Raw genomic sequence first — 14,632 nt, forward strand, 5'->3', positions numbered from 1 at the left:
TTCCCTAGGTATTTAGAGAGTTTAGTTCATAACGATGGGTGAAAACATTTCAAAATTGGGAAAACAGCAAAACATAAAGAAACCCAAAGAACTTCTAAGGAAATTGAATGGAGATCTTCAGTCTTGAAGTAGATCTTGCTTCTGAACTGATTCCGATAGTTGTCTTCGAGTATTTTCTACCTTCTACTCCGTCCGTCCCTTGATCCTCTCTTCGTGCGTTTAAATAAACTTTGGAATGCCCAAAATTAGCCTTTTCCGAAAAGAATTAGACTTAGGCTCGATAGGGACACGACCGTGTGCCACGTCCGTGTAAAGGTGCTCAGGCCTGTGCAATTCTAATGTGCTTTAATGTCGACACAGCCATGACACATGGAGCGTGGCCTACCTGTGTCTAACACGGGTGTATGGAAGTGCCTAAGCTGTATGGAACACTGAAGTCAGCCTATTTTGTCCGTTTTTGGCTCGTTTCTTACTCTTTTCACTTTCCTAAGCTCTCCTAAGTATGAAACAAGAAATTAAAGGATTAAGAGCATCGAATTCAATAAAACTAATGATAAATCATCCATAAATATGCCAAGCATGGGATAAAAATATGTATATCTTATGGTTTATCATGGTTGCTCAAGGAAATGTTCAGATTCACAAGATTTCCAGAGAAAACAACCCAACTGATATGATGAAAAAGAGTCCTCCAATCTCTAAGTTCAAGAACTGTCTAGACTTGGCAAGTATTCGATAAAGATCAAGTAGGCCCCTAATGGGCTCGACAAAGAAAACATTGCGAAAATACGAGTCAATGTGGAGATTTATAGAGTGTGCCTTTTATTTTGGATGAAATAAGGTTTGATATTGGGACAAGGAAGAGTTGACGTCTCGACGAGAAGAACTATCATGTCCTAATAAAGCGAAGAAGGACATCTCGACGAAACAATATGCCACATCACGACATGGCAACATTTTCTATACTAAATCGAGTTTCTTCTCCTAGTTAAACTCTGCTATCTTTTCCCAGTCTAACTCTTATTTTCTAGGGATGTTTTAGTCATATTTTCACACAAATTTCAAATATAAATTGGGCTTTTAGAAACCTTAGAAAGATTGATTGAACAACACAATTTAGAGAGAGTTTTGTGGGAATTTTAGGAAAACTTTGTATTTTGGGTCCAAGTTTGTTTTATTTCTCCATCTTGTACTCATCTTCGATTATTTTTTGTTTAAGTGAAGTTTTCTTTATTCGTGGTTTTTATATTCACAAGATGAGCTTTTCCACATAAATATTTGTGTCCAATTTTTCTCATTTTTCATTTTTTGTTTATTGCTTAATTTTGGTTGTCCCTACAAATACAAGCATCAAACATAAGTTTCTAACCCCAAAGACTCCATAATATAACATAGTTATTGAAAGGAAGAATCAGACTATGTAAGACATAATGAAGGTCATGCTTAATGCTAATGTTGTTTCAAACACGTTTTAGGGGGTAGCTATTAAGGTAGCTTGCCATGAGATCATTAAGGTCTTTTTGAGGCCTAGCACAATGATTACAATCTATAAGATATGAAAAGGAAAGAAGCCAAATGTGGGATACTTTTATGTGTTTAGAATTGTATGTTGCATACTCAAATATAAAAGTTATCGAGGAAGTTTTGATATACGTAGTGATAAAGGTATATTTCTTGGGTATTCTACAAATAACAAGGCATATAAAACGGTTAACAAGTTCACAAAAAAAATAACGGATTCTTTTAATGTTGTTAAATACGAACTTAAAAGTCCCTTAACTGAATATACAGAAAAAGACGCAATTGAGCTAGTTGTAAAGGAAGGTTGCAACTAAACATGTAACTAAGTAGACTGGCAGTATTGATCAACCTACAAATGAACTTTATCAACCATAACCATCTTAAAGGGTACACAAAGTTCATGAATTGGATAATGTAATTGGTACTATTAAGGGTAGAATCAAGAGCAGGGACAAGCCTAAAACAACATATCGTGACATGGTTAGGTCAACTAGTAAACTTTCTTTTGTGGAGCCCAAAAAGGTTGAAAAGCTTTCAAGGATGGTATGAAATTTGGACCCCATACTTAAAGACTACAATGAAATTGGGAAAAAATGGATCTTTAAGAATAAGATAAATATGCATAAGAACACCACTAGAAATAAAGCCAAAATTGATACTCAAGTTACACAAATGGAAACTTTATTTTTATGAGACCTTTGCACCTATAGCTCGTTTGGAGGCCATCAAATTATTGTTGGTAGTTTCAACTTACTTCAATATCAAGCTGTTTGAAATAGATGTAAATAATGTGTTCTTAAATGGCTTCATCAGTAAAAAAACATTTATGGAGTAACGTTAAGGATTTCAAAACCCTAGACATCTCAATCATGTTTACAAAATCATTAAGGCACTAAACTGGTTGAAGCCAGCCCTAAGGGCATGGTATGGGAGGCTCTCTAAATTCTTTCTCAAGTAAGGCTATATAAGGGGAAATATAGACAGTGAATTTTTCATCAAGAAAAAAATAGTGATTATAGTAACCTAGATTTTTGTAGACAATATCATCTTTGGATCAACTTCTCAACAAGCTAAAGAAGCTTTTGGAAGATGACATAATCTAAGTTCAAGATGAGAATGTGAGAGAAGTGTCATACTTATTAGGATTTCAGATCAAACAACTAAAATATGGGATCTTCATATCTCAAGAGAAGTATCATCGCTATTTAGTGAATTAAAATAGATCAAAGCTATTAAAGACATTAAGGGGAATTTCTAATAAAATATGCTTAGATACAGGAGTAGTTGCAACTAACCTAAGCAACTATCATAGTACAATTGTTGGCCTATTATACCTTCACAGTTAGTATATCAGACTTGTGGTATAGTGTTGTCGTGTGTGCCATGTATTAATTTAATCCTATGAAGTCTCATTTAAAGGTTATTAAAAGGATTATTTGATATGTTAATGATACTATTGATCTTGCCATTTGGCTTTTGAAGAACACAATCAAATCTAGTGGGTTTAGTGATGAGGTTGGGTTGGCAATGTGTGACAAGAATAGTAGTTCATAAGGATGTTTCTATCATTGAACAAACCTAATGTCATGGTACAACAAGAAGTAATCATGAAAATCTTTTTAAACAATCGAGGCTAAGTACATAGTTGTTAGAAATTGCAATATAAAACTATTATGGATGAGGTCGATGCTTGAAGACTTTGGAGTTGCATTTGCACTTACAATTGTCTATTGTGACAATTCTAATGCCATCTATTGGAGTACGCCCAAAGATTAATCATGAGATGATTATAATAGTATGCTTATTTACCTTATTTATTAAGAAAGACATTGTCTTTATTATTTTCAGTTTTTATTTCTATGTATCAAATAAACTGATTAATAATAAAGTTTTGAGGATAATATGATTATTCTTAAACTATCCTTAGTCAAGCATAATTGTGAGCTAAGACAACAATAATACGTTAAAACTAATGTGATGTTGATTGATAATAAGTTGTTGTCAATGATATATGGTATCAAGTCAACTCATGGGTACATGTTAACAAAACAGTGTATTGAACTGACCCACCCTGAGAATATTTCTTGGATTATTATATAATAGCCACAACAGTTCTCATAGTGATAATGGTGTATGTAATCTTTTGGCTTAAGATCATCATAGTTCTAATATTGTGTCATATACTTTGACACAGTTAAACGTCTTCAATAACCAGTTGTGCTATAAAAATTTTTGTTGGGTATACCACAACTTGTGTAGTAGGATATGAATGATCAAGGCAAAATTTCTTGCTCTTACATAATGGGAGCGATACCATGGGCCCTTTAATCGAGTGAGACTAAAAATACATGGTTGTACTTAAATGAGTTGATATGAGATATCAAACTCATTTATTTATCTTATCTACTCGAGATTCAAGAAATAAAACATTGGACTATACAAGGTTATGTTGGACCACAACTTCCTGCAACTTAAGTAGTAGCAATGCATTGCTAGATGCTTGTTTGTAATATTAGAAATGTTTTAATATTACTGTCAATATTACAAAATCCTACAGGATTGCACCTTATGGTTCAAATGATTGGAATTCAAAGAAAGGCAAGATTATGCTTAACATGTCTCACAAGTTAAATTAACTATAGAAATATTTGATCAAGCAATGATAGTTTCCAAGAGTGCTAATGTGATCCTCTTACTTTATTTGAAGAGATATCTTATCAAAAACCAATTTGGACATAATCATAATGACACATTTCGGTCAAACTACTAGAAGATTACAAATCTAGTTATACATTGAAAACTTGTTATTAGTACAAGGGATGAAATTAGAAAGTGCACGTATTTGCTTGTTAGAGAAACTTATATCAAGTGCAAATTGATCGCAAGCAAATTATTTTCATGTTTGGTTTGTAACTACGCTTTAAAGAAGAAAGTGATTTTAGTTGAATATATAAGATTAAGGTCGTGATTTGATGAGCGAGTTGAACTTACATCACAACTTTTATTATTAATTCTTAATGAATTACTCTTTAAATAACACCTCACCAAAAAAAAACATTTTGAACTATGTGCACCATTATTATTCTACTCTTTTAGTTGTTTCCTTAATTTCAAAAGCAAGACAACACTAATTCATATAATTTATCTTAGAATAATTATTTTTTTATTATTATAAATTCAAACTTTGGTGTAAATGTCACCTCTTAGCACTCGTGAATGATGTTTAGTTGAAATAAAAACATGGAGATTTCCAAATTCCAATTAGTCCATGTTGATGTTCATGTTCAACCACTAACAATGTATGTGCTTAGAAATCATACTAAATCTAAGTTCACAACAACACATGATTTTTCTCCCCCCAATATACAATAATTCACGATTATCATGAGCTTAAGATAATTAATTAATCCCTTAGTGATAATAAAAATAATCGTGTTCGTGTTCATAGGGATTAACCCATTAAAGCATTATTTAAAAGGATAAAAACTTGTAAATGGATGACCATTATATTGTCCACAACCCCCCATTGCGAGAAGCTCAATGTCTCTCCCTTCAGTTCCCCTTGGCGTTTTCGGGTTTATTTTTGAAGGATTCTTCCACATTTTCCCATTTGGCAATGCATGCTTGTCATAACTCGTAACCCTTCATGTAAAATAGCACCAAATTAGAATTTTGATATATTTAATGTATTTGGTATAAATTGATTGGTATATTTATGTTAAATTATGTTTATGTAGTTTGATAAATTTGAGATTTAATTTATGCATGTAAAAAATTAAAAATTAAATCTTTTTTCATTTAAAAATTTAAGTCTTGCCATTAAAATTGAAAGTATTTTTTTGTTAAATTCTATCAATTTAGAATTTTGATTAGGCTATTCTCATATGATCTAGCATATGATTGAAAGAAAATAAATATATTAAATTGTCAAATTTTGACAAAAATTACCAATGTCGATAATGATTGGACTAAGGTTTTTTAAACAGAAAAAGTAAAATGATTGCATTTTTAACTTTTAAATTACAAAGGTCAAATCTCATGTTTATCATTGAAGTCGAAAATTGCATTTCAAACAAGGAGCTTTTGAATTTAAACCATGTTTTTAAATTGAGATTTTAACCCAAACTAAAAAAAATAAAATTAGATTTTAACTTTTTGCACAAACGATTTTGGCTGAAATTATTCTCTTATTATCATTAAAGAAACCTAACATATGGTCTACTTTAATATATCATTTTTAAAATGAATAATTTATTTTTTCAAAAACACTTTTTGATAGCAACGCTTAAAAACTATTGAACTTTTCAAATGTACCTTTCCACAATACTTTTTAAAAAAAATTTTCAACCATATTTGAATGGATGACGGAAAATCTTCAAAATAATCGCCCTCTTAGTTTGGGTGGGGCAGATTGGTCGTGTCTCTTTGAAATTATTTTTTGGCGCATTTAGAAAAAAAAACAACATATTCACGTTCCAAGGTATCTCTTGGAGTATTGATGAAGTCCTCAAGGTTTCTCTTAACTGGGGTCACTTGAACACAAATGGTTCAGTTAGAACTGAAGAAGGTTTTACTGCAACTGAAGGATTGGTGAGTGATCATAATGGTGGATGGATACATGGCTTTAGCAGATACTTGGGAAGTTGCACAGTGCTTCGGGTATCTTGGATGGGTTGCAGCTTATTTCTAACTAAAATTTTGAAAGGGTCTTAATACAAATAGACAGCCTGGAAGCTAATAACGCCATTTAGGAGAGACTTTTCAGAGATTCCAATTCCGCCTTAGGCAGAAGAATTCATCAACTCTTGAAAATGGTAAAACATTAGAAGATTCAACATATCCCTCGAAAAGAAAATTTAATCACAGATAATCTTATCAAGATGGTTCATAACAGAAAAACAGGATAAGATTATTTGAAGACTCTCTCTTGGAGGAGTTAGATTAATTTATTTCGTGTACGTTGTTTACTCCTTATAGTAAACTGATACTTAAAAAATTTCAAATTATATAAGTCTTGAGATTAATATTTGTCAACCTAGAAGTAGAATATAACCAAATTAGGTACCTTAAACCCTTGATTAAATGATGTAATTACCTTTATAATAATTCAAATTAATCCCTTTTTTAACTCCTTAGTACTTTGATTTTCCCAAGAAAACATATTAAAATCCAATAAATTTGATATTGGAAGGAAACAGCTATAAGAAAGTATAGTTGTTGGAGAATAACGAGCTGGATTATTTCATCTTCTTTCTTTTTACACTCACAAAGAAGAACGAAAGAAAAAAGATTTGATTTCTTCCTTTTGGTTGTGGTCATAGATGACCCACCTCCACCCATCTAACAAACCCCAATCAATGGCTATTTAAAAGTTGCAGTCTCTTTGCATATTTTCAGCCCATGTTGACAATTTTAATGCTTCTTTTTTTTTTCTTCCAACAATATTCCTCCCTCACAGTCTGCCACTTATTATGGAAGTCATCCTTCATTTCCCCCACCAAAAAGATTTGCCTCTCCCTTCTTTTTCCGTGTTGATTTTTTTTATATAATATTAAATTTAATCCTCAATATTTACATCTTTCATCAATATGATCTTTATTTTTATTCACAAATTGAATTTGCCAAAAAACTTAAATAACATAAAAACACTATTTCATTACCAGATATACAAAACCCTGAATTTGATTTTGCATAATATTTTTGTAGGTAATGCTCATGAATACGAATATTGACAGCAAAGATTCGTTCTTTGTTATGGGCTTATAAAAAATAGTTTCAAATAATTCAATACTTTGCAGCTTTATTTATCAGCTCATGCAATATGTTCAATGCTGCTTCTTTTTTTCTTTCTTCTTTTTTAATGTGTGAATTTTCCATTATCATATTAGCTTTAACCAGTTAACCAAATTTGGGATAACAGTAAATGAACAATTGCAATTGGTCTTAACAAAATCTTGCTTCTGTTTTAAAGCAAAAAAAAGTTCTAGACCCATGGAAAGGGACTTTTGTCTGAAAATATAAAGCCTGACACAAAATATTAATTTTAAAAAATTAGTTGTTTCAATGATTCTGGTAAGTTTATAATGTCACCATGCAATTAAGCTTGAAGGTGTAGAATTTAAGAGCTATATTTGAAAGTTGAAATCCTTACTTTAAGAGAAAATTTGAGTTTAGTTTTTTAAGATGATATAATTGAGAAAAATTGTTACAAACTCGAAAATAATTAAATTTTATAATCAAGTAAAAACTAATAAAGATTGAAAGTTGAAACCCTAAACTGCTGACTTTTTTGTAGTATTAATTTAAGGAGATTGATGATTAGATGGGGGCCTATGATGATGATGAATATAACTAACATCTGGCTTTAAAAATAGATCACCAAACTGGACGCTTCAAATTTTTTTTTATAGATTCGTGGTGGAGTCGCCTGAAAATGAAATGCAAAAGGAAAAACAATATTGACTTTTGCCGCCGGAAGGAAGGATTGGTGGCCAATGTAGAATATTTACGACACTGGTTAAAGTTTTTATCAAATACTCATTTGACATAAATTCAAATTATATTATTTGTATTCCTCACTTTAATATATATAAAATTAAAAACACGAAACAAATATAATATAATATTATAATCAAGTGTGTTTATGGGTCGGGCATTTTAAACTATGGGTATTGGAGATATGTTTAGGGCGTATGTATATTTTTAAAAATTATTAATACATTCATATTCATGCCATCTAAATAAGAATTTCTAGAATATAAGGTAAAGAATACTTTAAAATAAGGTTTGTCCTATTTTGATTATTTTAAAAGAATTTCTCAATTTAGTCAATTTAATTAAGATAATTGTTCGAATTAGTCACTATTATTAAAATTTTTGTTAATTCACTAACGAATGCTGATGTGACATATTAATCTATAAAGTGATTGACATATTACATTTCCTTTTATTTTTGAATAGATTTATAGAGACCTCTTCATAATTAATCCAAAATACTTTCTTTTAATGTTGATGGATACTTAACATCAGCTGCATCATGGCATAATTTGCAGTTGAACTTGAGTTTATCACCACTTAAATTCATCCTCACCAAAGCATTCATTGTTAAAATTCGTGTCCACTTAAAATTTGCAGGAGGGAGATTATGTTCTAATCCTTGATTTCTAGGGACAATGAGATCCTCCATAACATTACAAAGATACCAATCCATGTAATTTTACTGGGAAATTTTTTTACCAAAAGTAGAAAAGAAAATCATAGAAAAGCCCACAAATTAAAACAAACTCTCTAAAACCCCATCAAGCTTTTATACTCTCCATTACCAAATAATTTCATGGGAAATTATAAATAATAAAAAATTATTGCTTGCCTTTTTAATCACTAAACAAGCAATATTCAGAGCATATTGATATGAAGAATCAAGATGTTCTTATCTCTAATAAGTGTGCTTACTGCTGAAATTTCCAAATCCTCCCAACAAAGAAGAACCCAAGTGCTTTGGGGTCTGAAGTTTTAAAAGTTTTCCTTTACTGCAGTTCACATGGATGAGAACTGAAGCCTTCCAAAGGCTTTGGGGTCTATTCAGTGCTAGTTCAACAATCAACGATCTTAACAAAAACCCCATAGGTAACAAACAAGGTGGTCAGCTATGGTGGAGAATACCCTAGCCAAAAGTTGCTGTCTCTCAAATAATCCAATTAGACTTTGGTTCATTCCGATTGCAATCTACTCCAATTTGATTAAACCGAGACTAGTTAAAATAAGAAATATATCTACATGGAGAAGAATATTGTCATACAACATAAAGAGAAGAACTAGAGTAGTGGTTTTAGGATTTTTTGCAAAAACTAAAACTCTCCTCTTTCTTTATCCCCTAATTAGGCTTGTGTATGATCTTTCAATACAAAACATGCTACACAATGCATGGGCTCCAAGTAAGAGCTAGTTTTTTAATTAAATATTGGGCTCTTACTAAAATATCATTTACATGTAGGCCTAATTGATTTAATTTTAATTAACTTGGACTTAATTAAATTGTCTAATAATAAAATTAATTCAGTAAAATAATTTTTAATACCCAAATGGTTCAATTAAAATCATTTTTACCCAATGGCTACATGTTTGCTAATTTTCTTAGATGGTTACCGGATAAATTTTGATCACACCTTTGGTCATCCAGATCACATTTGTATGAACTCAAATTTTGATAGATTGATCGAAATTACCTTCTTAGTAATTAAGAACCATCAATTTGCTAACTCAATTTGCCTTGGATTAAATCTTTCATTCAATTAGGTCATATTTAATTGAAACCCAAGTTTAACCCTTATTCCTCGTCTTATCATGTGTAACCCATTAGGTTCTCAAAAGTGGTAATAGACATAAAATTACTTGGTTAAAAACAAACCATGCTTAAAGCTTAAGAGTAGGATCTAACAATCCATCATGACACCTAAATTGTCGTTAGGTTAAGATAATTTCAATGAAACCTTTTCGTGGCTAGCTTTATAGCGTAATATGGACCTACCAAACTATCGCTTATAGTGGTAGATCAAATGACATGTCTTTAATATCACTTATAGTGGTAGATCCTCACTAGATATGATTCGTGTTACGGCTAGACATCCTACCTTAAACATCTATCAATATAGAGCTCGTTTCATGATGAGTCAAAACATAACATTCCTCATATAATATGACATTGCATCTCAAGTCAAAGGATTAATTTGCATGGCGGCCACATGAAAACTTGTTCTAAGGCACTTAAGTGATTCTATCAAATGGAGTTCTCGTTATTAGGAATTTTATGCCCTTAGTGTAGTAATTCTATCATATTTGATAAAATATTAAATGGTCAAACTGATTATTCATGGAACTAAACAAATGTTATTCATTATCTCTATGCTAGTTTGTCATCAATAGTTTTTGTATGCAAAGCAAAATGAATAAGAAAATATTGACTCATTGATTACCTAAGGTTTAACTAATACTAAATTGCATTCTATGGACGAATTATAATATGAGAAAACAACTTATATTATTAGGTAATCTAAATCGTCCGTAATATGCAAAATCAAATTGAGAAAATACTTTAAATAATAGAGGAATATTATGTTGTCTATAAGGCCAATTTGGGAGATAGCTTGTCTTGGCTATCGGAGCTAGAATGACTCTCAGAAATAAAGACATAAATGTGATTGTCTGTACTAGCAATACATTGGATAAGTCCCAAGTTGAAATTATCTTAGATTTGCTTATGGGTTTATTCGCTTGTGAAGTTTATGGCGAGACTTATCTAAATCTTGAGTAAGTGAATAACCATGTGCGCGTAATTCATGTGCTTTATATATTGAAAACTTGTGCTCACATGATAGTTGGATGAAAGTTGGCATGTAAGTATATAACTTACACACGATATGGTTTCACTCATAATAGTGGATCATAGCTTGATAAAAGTAAATGATATCATTTCATTTACATTGCATGGATTATGAAAATGAAATCTCACCAGGGGTCTTTTTTAAAAGATAAATTATTTCACCATTGTTAATTTGAGTAACGATCATTTTCATTACAGAAGATACAATGGTAACCATGAGATAAAATTAATTACATCAGGAGAAAGGATTTAAGGGATCATAGATATCCTATGAGGGAAACACACATATGATAAGGTTATTGGACTAAAGCTTGAAATCAATAGCTTTCATGATGGTATATAATAGGGAGTCATGATATTCTGTAATTGTCAATCGAGAAAGAGGTGGCACTTTCGAATGGAGTTGATCATAACATGAAGGTTTTTCATCTTCGAATAAGTATGAGGTGGTTATGAAAGCTAATTAGTGAAAGAGGTATTTGACGTAGGAATTAATTTGAAAGTGTGAAGTACCTTAAAAGGTGAGGCAATTTCTCTGGCTTGTCTTTTAGGAGCAGTTGTTGATAAACAATAAGAGGTTTAGAAGGCACATTAATGATATTGAACAGTGTCATTGTAGTGTTGATGTAGAATTGTGCATTCATGTATTAAGGAACTACGATTTTTCTAGGGGCATTTGGCAAGTTGTTGTCCCTGTGAATATTTTAGAGACATTGTTCTATTTGGCATTACAATAGTGATTGTTATGGAACATCAATAATGCAGGAAAGTGTGAGATTAATGGAGCAAGATGGTGCTTTTTTTATATTATTCTTAACTAGATGATTTGGAAAAATTGTAATGAGCTTGTAGTTAATAAAGGCCAATGCAACAACAAAGACTTCATGGTTTAGTGTCTTTCTTGGGTGTGTAGTCTATAAGTTAGGGTTTCATAACACAATGTGACTATCTAGTATGATATTACAATTCACGGTCTCATTGTAAGATGGTTGGATCAAACTTAATTTGGATGCATCTATGGATATTAACTCGAACCTTGCAATAATATATGGAGTTCTACAATATCTGAAACTTCGATTGCTCGTTACACTAAATGCCTGAGATTTGTTGGTATATTTCAAGTAGAAGTCAGATATTTACTTGATGAATTACTCCCAGCTAGTGGCAGAGGATTCCAAAAAATTAAAGTCAAATGTGATAATGCGCTACTGATTAGTATGATGAACAACAGTCATTTTGACCCTTACGTGAATTATACAGGCAATATTGGCAACTTATTTTCTCTCACATTTGAAAGAACCTTAAAACGTGTGTTGATTTCTTGGCTAAAATGGGCAATACTCTAGAGTCTAATTTGGGAATTCTTGATTGGCCTCCAAAAAGGGTATTACAATTGTTGCATCAAGATAATAGTGATAGAACCACTATGCTAAGTAATGTTTGCTATTCTTTGTTAAGATTCTACTAAATTTCTTTTGGGTAAACTACACCCAAGTTTACTAAACTATCAATAAGTTTATATTTTGGTCACTCAACTTCAAAAAGTTACAAAATGGTTGTTAAATTATTTATAAGTTTTCATTTAAGTAAGTCACATAACTATTCGATAGTTTTTATTTAAGTCACTGGGTTGTTAAGTTTTTATTTTCAAAAGTTTGGCGAGGGAGCTCGAAGTGAAGCTTTGACGATCAATATAATGGATCAGTACCCATCAATGAGTAGAAGAACATACCTTAGATCCATTATGATCTAACGATTAGTGTTGAAGATTAAAGGAGAAACATGTTTAGGTTTTTGTTCGCATTTGTGACATTCAAAGTTATTTCATGAAAAAAAATTAGACTGTAGAAATGAAGGAAATGATAGCTTTCTATTGGTGCAGGTAATGCAAGCAAAGAAGGCCATACATGATATAACAACAATTTTAGTAACCCTGAGTGTAGTTTATCCATCTCTTTTATGTATAAAAAAACCAATTAAAATTAGGAAATAATAATAACAGCAAACACCATTGGACCCTAATTGAATTGGGTGCAAAAACCAATTAAGAATTCCAAATATTTGCCTACTTTAAATCAAACCTTAAAAACCTAACAAACAAAAGAGGATGGCCCAATTAAGTTAAATTGTTCTCAAAGCTTTGTAAAGACATAATTGGTATTAGAAAACCCAAGTAAAATTCTCTACACAAGCTAGCACTTATTACATATTCCTAGTAGTTTGAGTAAATTAAGATGTGTAATTTCCTCTTGAGGTAGGTATAATTAACTAGGGGTTGAAGGGACTCAAGGCTTTGGGTGGGTTTTGTATCTCTGTTGTCTTTGGACCAAACAAAGGCTTAATGGAGGCTGAGCCTATGTTTGGGCATTTTGAAAGCTCGGCAAAGCTTCAACACTTGGACTTATATTATTAGTACTAGACTTATGGTACAAAACTAAAAACATTTTCAAAAATTATCTAATGATTGGCAATTAAAAATTTATGGGTTTAAGGAGCATATTTGGTTTTCAGAAACCTATATCACTATTATAATTCTTTAATTCACCTATGGAGTTATCTTAATATATTAGAAACAAGTAGCATGTCTTAGGTTTCTAAATCAAAATAAGCTTTCATATATATATATATATATATATGTCATGACTTACCATTTTTTTTTTAAATATTACGGAAAATAGAAAGTCTCTGAGTAAGGGTGAGCAGCCAATGGGTAAGAAAGCCTGGGGCTTTTTGCCTTTTTCACACATTCCAAAGCATGTGAAAACCCTGGCACTTCACTCAATTTTTTCTTTTTATAAAAGAAAACAAAATGGAAAGTTACAGGACATTCATTTTTCAAAGGATGGATTTGACCTAAAAAATGCACCTCTTGTCTTTTACTTTTGTCAGGCTGAGCTCAGGCCACTACAGCCTATGATCATATATATACAAGTTAAGAGAGATGACATCAGGGGGTGGTGGCGCAGTTGGTTAGCGCGTAGGTCTCATAGCTTCTGAGTTATCCTGAGGTCGAGAGTTCGAGCCTCTCTCACCCCACATTTTTTTTACCCCCCCAAGCGTCACGTCAGGCTAACGCTATTTTGCGTCATGCATGGCATATGCCTATTATTCTGCAACTTTCAAAGCTTTGTCTTTACCCCAATGTTTTGTAACTCCAAATGGGAATCAACCAGACACCCATCTGCAATAACTCGTCTATCGGTGTCAGTGTCCAAACTTGGAGTCATCCTAGTTACCTCGTGAATGTGAATGAATCCATTCCCTTTTGTTTGTTGTGATAGTAAAACCCCAGCTTCTATTTCCAAAAGTTCCACTCACACCCTGCCCCAGCTCCACCTAATCCACCCTTACCAACACTTGGCCTCTCACTCTGCAGTACCAGTTTAGGGTTTTATTATGGCCCATTTTTTGAATGGCTTTTCCATATATCCATTCTGTTTAACAAAACCCCCTTTTCTTGTTGTTGCCTTGTTTTCACTTCCCTTTCGCAATCTATCACAATTTAATCACTTAAGCTGTCAAAACATACACAGGAAACGTTGTTTTTAACTTGGGCTGTGCCTTTTAAGTACTTGCACTTCCCCTCAAACCTTAGGGTCCCATGAATATTATTGAGAATCGGGGTATCACAACATGGACAATGTGAGGAATATGGTTGCCATAATATCTGATCTTCAAACAAATTTGAGATCAGGGTACTGTCTTTTTTATCATCATCATGAATAAGTCAAT

General features: G+C 31.9%; 1 non-coding gene across 1 annotated transcript; it reads left to right on the plus strand.

The window, feature by feature from the left end:
- The first annotated feature begins 13,851 nt into the window (after positions 1-13,851).
- Positions 13,852-13,936, plus strand: TRNAM-CAU (transfer RNA methionine (anticodon CAU)). Its single transcript is given in 2 exon segments — positions 13,852-13,889; positions 13,901-13,936. It is a non-coding gene; the product is annotated as a tRNA-Met (tRNA).
- Positions 13,937-14,632: the final 696 nt, after the last annotated feature.

Source organism: Gossypium hirsutum, chromosome A06, assembly GCF_007990345.1.
Source record: "Gossypium hirsutum isolate 1008001.06 chromosome A06, Gossypium_hirsutum_v2.1, whole genome shotgun sequence".
NCBI classification, from domain to species: domain Eukaryota; kingdom Viridiplantae; phylum Streptophyta; class Magnoliopsida; order Malvales; family Malvaceae; genus Gossypium; species Gossypium hirsutum.